This window comes from Gastrolobium bilobum, unplaced genomic scaffold (assembly GCF_033153095.1).
Source record: "Gastrolobium bilobum isolate Gb01-03AN ecotype WA unplaced genomic scaffold, APGP_CSIRO_Gbil_v1 utg1595, whole genome shotgun sequence".
NCBI classification, from domain to species: domain Eukaryota; kingdom Viridiplantae; phylum Streptophyta; class Magnoliopsida; order Fabales; family Fabaceae; genus Gastrolobium; species Gastrolobium bilobum.
Genome location: NW_026899397.1, coordinates 156,865 through 162,970, shown reverse-complemented (window position 1 = coordinate 162,970; position 6,106 = coordinate 156,865). Strand labels below are relative to the sequence as shown.

The window sequence follows — 6,106 nt, the reverse complement described above, 5'->3', positions numbered from 1 at the left end:
GTCAAGATGGCCGAGTTGGTCTAAGGCGCCAGTTTCAGGTACTGGTCCGAAAGGGCATGGGTTCAAATCCCATTCTTGACAGATTGTTTGGTTTTTTATTTAATATTACTGATTCAATTAAAGAGCATGCCAGCTCACAGAAGAGAGAAACTTTTAAGAACCTTTTACAGCCAATTTATTTAATATTGCTGTGCGGATATCTATGTTTCTCGTAAATCCAGACAAATTAGATAGATGGATTTTTGGTGAAAAACGTTAACAAACATGGTATTTCTAAAAGCCATACTTGAGAAAGATAGATATCCGCTGAAAAGCTCACAACCAAACAAACTTTTAAAACATTCCTATTTAACAATTCATACAGCTGGCTATATGTAAGGAAAGGCACACCATAAGCTTGCCCTTGCATTAAAAGTCAGATAATCGGTTTTTCGAAAAATCTCACCTTCAAATTGGGTTTCTAAACAGTGCGGATATCTATGTTTCTCATAAATTCAGACAAATTGGATAGATGAGTTTTTGGTGAAAAATGTTGAAACAAACATGGTATTTCTAAAAGCCATACTTGAGAAAGATAGATATATGCTAAAAAGCTCCCAACTAAACACCACCTTAAAACATTCCTATTTAACAATTCATACAGCTGGCTATATGTAAGGAAAGGCACACCGTAAGCTTGCCCTTGTTTTATGCCTATTTTTATTAATTTCACTTCTAAAAAAACTTTCCCTACAACAGTTCAAATTGTAATCCTTATTTTCAGATGCCCTGCTTGCTGTGTTCGTTTGGTTTAAGGGAAATAATATCTTTATCTCATTATTTACTATTTGTAAACATAGAATATTAAGAAACCGCTATTCACTATTAAAATACTAAAATGTTTATCAACAAAATGGGTAAACAAGCCTTATAATGACCGGGGTAATTTTAAAGAATTTAATAATGAGAATCATGTTCTCTTAACCACGCATCGAATTATGTTTTTTTCTTTCTTTCTTATTCCTTTCCCCTTCCTAGTGAGTCCCTTGCATGTGGCCATCCTCGCAATTCCTACCAACAATTTAAATACATGAACAAGCCATACAATAAATGAGATAATCATAACAAGCTGAATAATGAAAATAGGAATATAGGGGTTAATAAATACAAATGTAAGGGAAAAAAATAGGGGTTCAAACCCCGCGCAATGCACTATAAATTCAAGTCATATTTTTATTTTTTAAATTAAATTTCTGGTCGTTATATGAACACATCCAGATATTATGCGGGTCCAACACAATTTAATTTTGGATTTTTATTTTTCATTTTATAGTCATTATATAAACAGAAAAATATTTCTGCAGTTAATGCAGATAAGTTATCTACATTTACTCCTAAAATGACGTTTGTAACGACCCGAATTAAAAAATTAAAGCAATAGAGTCGCCACCAATTTTATTTACTTTGGAAAAATTGAAAAATCTTTTATTGCAAATTGGTCTTTAAAATTATAGATCAAAGGTTCGGGAGTCTAATTATGCGCAAGGAAAGGTGGAAACTTAATCCCACTGCACCCCTCACACATCCGTTTAAAAACGGTTACCTTAAATTAATTTGCGAATTATTAATAGCTTTTAAAAATATTTGTTTCATCCCTTAAAAAAAATATGATTGATTAGGAAGTAGGAAGACTAAATTATTAAAATCTTATTAATAGCTTTTATTGCAAACTAAATTTGCGAGTTAGAGGAGGACAAGAAATTACTTCAGAAGGGTTTCAAACCTTTCTCATTTATCAAGGAAAAAAAGAATAACAAAGGAAAAGAGCAAGACATGACTTAGTGCTATGATCAATTAGTCTTTAAGAATGCTAGTTAATACTATATTTCTTGAACACTCTATAACACTACAACATTTCATACTAGTATCATTAACACAAAGTGAACTTATATTATTTAATAGAATCCACACAAGTTTTACTTAAAAGTAAAGAGAGTCGAAAAGAGAATGTCAAAGAATTCTATTACTAACATTTGTGTTTCTCATATTCATCTTCTTTTCTTTTAGGGTAAAATTAGTGAAAAACTTAGTACATATTTGTGTTGAAGATATCAGAGGAGATAGATTAGGGGAAATAATTGATTGTAATCATGTATCAAATATAGCCCATGAAAAGGGCAACAAATTATCTGATCTCTTTGATTGTGAGCAAAATAATTTGACCCAATTATTGTATGGAGAACTTGAAGAAGAGGTTTATATGGACATACCTCTAGGTCATCCTCTTGATTCTCAGTCTGGCAAAGTCTGCAAACTAAAGCGAGCAATCTATGGTTTAAAGCAATCTCCCCATGCCTAGTATGCAAAGTTGAGCAAGGCACTCACCACTTTCGAGTTCTTCAGAAGCAAATCAGATTACGCCTTATTTATTAAACACTGGGCTGGAAACACTACTGTTGTCCTTATCTATGTAGATGATATAGTTATCTCCGAGAGGAATATGATTGAGATTGATAAATTAAAGATCTCAATATCACCTTTGACATTAAAGACTTGGGACGCTTGAAGTATTTCCTAGGAATTGAAATTGCAAAATCCAATAAAGGGTTGTTTATCTCACAAAGGAAATATGTACTGGATCTTTTGAAGGAGATTGGTAAGTTGGCATCTAAACCGGTTGATACTCCAATGGAATATAACAATAAGTTTGAAAAGACTTCACTCTTCTACCTAGCCCAAGACAATTTCAGAGACTTATTGGCAAGTTGATCTATCTCACCATAACCAGACATAAGGTCTCATATCCGGTAAGCTACGTTAGTCAATTCCTACATAAATCAACACAAAATCACATAACTTTAGCAGATAGGATACTTAGATACTTGAAGTCTTGTCCAGCAAAAGGCATATGGTTGAAAATGAATAGCCACACGATATTGTAGGGTATGTTGATGTTGATTGGGCTGGTAGCCCTCATGACAGACGATCTACCTCAGGTTTCTGCATATTTGTTGGGGCAACCTTGTTATTTGGAAAAATAAAAAACAAAGTGTAGCAGCTCGTTCCAGTGCAGAAGCTGAATATCGTGCTATGGCCTCAGCCACCAGTGAGCTTATTTGGCTCAAAGATCTCTTGTTTGATTTTACCTTAAAAAATATAAAGTTTCCTATTAAGTTGTACTGCGATAACCAAGCAACTATTGATATTGCATCCAATCCAGTGTTTCTGGAGAGAACTAAACATATTGAAGTGGACTGCCATTTTGTTCGAGTAAATGTTCAAGCTAAGATAATTGAGACATCATATATTTGAAATGAAGACCAATTAGCAGACATGTTCACAAAGGCTCTTCCTAATAACTTATCTGAAAACATCATTACCAAGATGGGCTTGATTGACATCTTCACCTCAACTTGGAAGGAGAGTGTTGAAGATATCGAAGGAGATAAACTTGGGGATTTGATTGCTCAAAACCTAGTGATCAAAAGAAATGACAATGAAATTTTGATTAGATTTCTCAACACATACATGAGATAATAATTAGAGACACGTATTTTCAGCATTGACAATTTCGCATGCCATTCCTTAATCAAAGACACCCAAAAGACCAAGCAGAAAAAGGGAACCTCAGCGTTCAAAAATAGATCAGACACAAACCTTAAACAGAACAAACGGTTCCATCCCTTCACATATTCCAGGTAATAAAAAACCTAACTGTAAAGAACCATTTCAATCCAAAATTTTAAGGTGTTGGGTGAGACCTTTTTAATGGTTTATATTATTCTTTAACACACATCCTCACGCAAGAGAAATGACAATGAAATGGGGGATTTGATTGATTGTAATCATATACCAAATATAGCCCATGAAGAGGGCAACAAATTATCTGATATCTTTGATTGTAGGTAAAATAATTTGATCCAATTATTGTATCCCCTATTTTTTATATTGAAGGAAACCCCTTTCTGTAACTATCATTGAGAGAGGGAGAAAATTATCAGTGTGAAAGTAGGCTTAATGGCTGAATCAACATATATTATATGTTTTTATTTTCGATAATTTGGATAAGTGTCAATAAGAATATGATCATGTTAATATATATATATATATATATATATATATATATATATATATATATATATTATATAATTTTTATTTAGATGTCAATTCATTTTTTTATACTAAATATGTCAATTCATAATCTGTTTTAAAATGTAGAGTTTTGTTTTATTTGTATAAAAATTATTTTTATGTATTAAATTATCAAAATAGACATTTATTAATTGAAAAAGTTATTTAATTGGGATAAATATCTCCTACCCATGAAATAACCATATTATAAATAGAATGTTCAAATCCTAGCTTTTAAAGAAGTAATTTTTCACTGTATGATAAATGATACCCAGTTAATTTCAAACGATAATACTAACCATAATGTAATTTACTAAAAACAACTAAAAAATTTCTTCAAGAAAATTAATCATTCTTAAGCATCCTCTTAATATATAACAGTGGTAGAATTAGTGGAAAACTTAGTTAATATATATTGCCGTAAATAGAACTAATTTATGAGTATTATTAAATGCTAAACTTTTATAGTTAAAAAAATCGAATAAGTCAAGAATTAAATATTGTTCATGGTGTCCAAAACTATGGCTAAATACTGACAGTCTGATTCTCTTCTAACTACTAGTTTTTATTTTTATTTTCATTTTCTCTATGTTATTATGTAGATGTAGAAATGACTAGTCTGAACTTGGAGTAGAAGTTCAGCAAAATTCTTTAGGTAGCTGAACAGTTATAGAAGACGTGAGAATTCAACAACCTTTGTGAGTATCTCTTTGTCCCAAGAAGCTTCATACTTTAGCATCTCTCGACTTTTGATAGTGCATATATATAAAGGAATAATCTATACATATGACGCGGCGGCGGCGGGGGGGCTAATTTATCAAATTATATTTATTAATTAATTATTAATCTCTAATAAATTATAATCAGATTAAAATAAAGAGTAAAACGACTCAAAAAATCCTCTCCATATATATAAAACTTTTAAATGAACGAAATATGAGAACACCGACACCTGGTAATTCACAACTTACGATTTGAAAGTGCAACTATCCAAACAAACAAACGGCAGGACAAAACTTACCTGCTCTGCCAGCTAATTGATGATTATTATAAGCGACAAGAAGATTTGAAAGGGGAAAAGAAAAGAAAAATAAAGATCTAAGATACTTGATAAGGAAATTTGTACTACAAAAATGATGCAATCTGTGGTGGAGTTAATCCGAAAGGTGGGGCTCTGATTTTTCTATACAGGTGCACAACTTGGAACCTAGCATGCAATGGGTAAGCCGCTTCACAACGAGGACAAGCAGTCCGAGGGACCTACAGGCTACAGCATCATCATCCCATTTATTCATAGAAACACCCGCCTAAACAAGTCCCCTATACCCAATTTTACACCTACCAACATTTCTGTCGATCTGGATGAAGATCTTCCACTAAGATAACGTGCACAATCTAAACAGTCCTTCACCAGCTGGAAAAAGATAAAAGGGGAACTCTTAAATGAATTTATCTGACTCATGATTTACTTTTTTGAATACTCCTTTGTCTTTTTCAGAATTCTTACAAATTTCAATTGTCTGGTAAGAAATTGTTTGAATATCGCCACGTTACAGAGAATTCTCGATACCATTCAAGTTGCTGGTTTACCTACTTCTGCAAACTTTAGCAAAGAACATATTCCATACTTCCTTTCACAACCTTCCAGCTAACCATATTCCAAAATTTCGCGGCGAAGTACTATGAAATAAGGATTTTTTTTTTTTAATATCAACCCTAATTATCTTTTAAGGCAAGTAAACTTCCCCAATTATCTCCACAAACTTTGATTCTTTGAATCGATTTAAAACTAATTTTGAGTACAAGACAGGTTAAAAATTAAGATTTTATACTCCTCCTTAGAATAGGATTGGTGGAAATGAACTGAGGTCCTTCCCTGAGTATAAAAAATGTGTACGTTTGCAGAGTAACAGTTGAACCGTCAAAAACACCACACTTCAGTTGAATTTTATATCCACGGGGTAATTAAGGCAAAGGGAAATCCAATGGAAACAGA

The 6,106-nt window shown here is 32.3% G+C and overlaps 1 non-coding gene across 1 annotated transcript; it reads left to right on the top strand.

The window, feature by feature from the left end:
* TRNAL-CAG (transfer RNA leucine (anticodon CAG)) lies at positions 1–81 on the top strand. Its single transcript has one exon. It is a non-coding gene; the product is annotated as a tRNA-Leu (tRNA).
* The last annotated feature ends 6,025 nt before the right edge of the window (positions 82–6,106 follow it).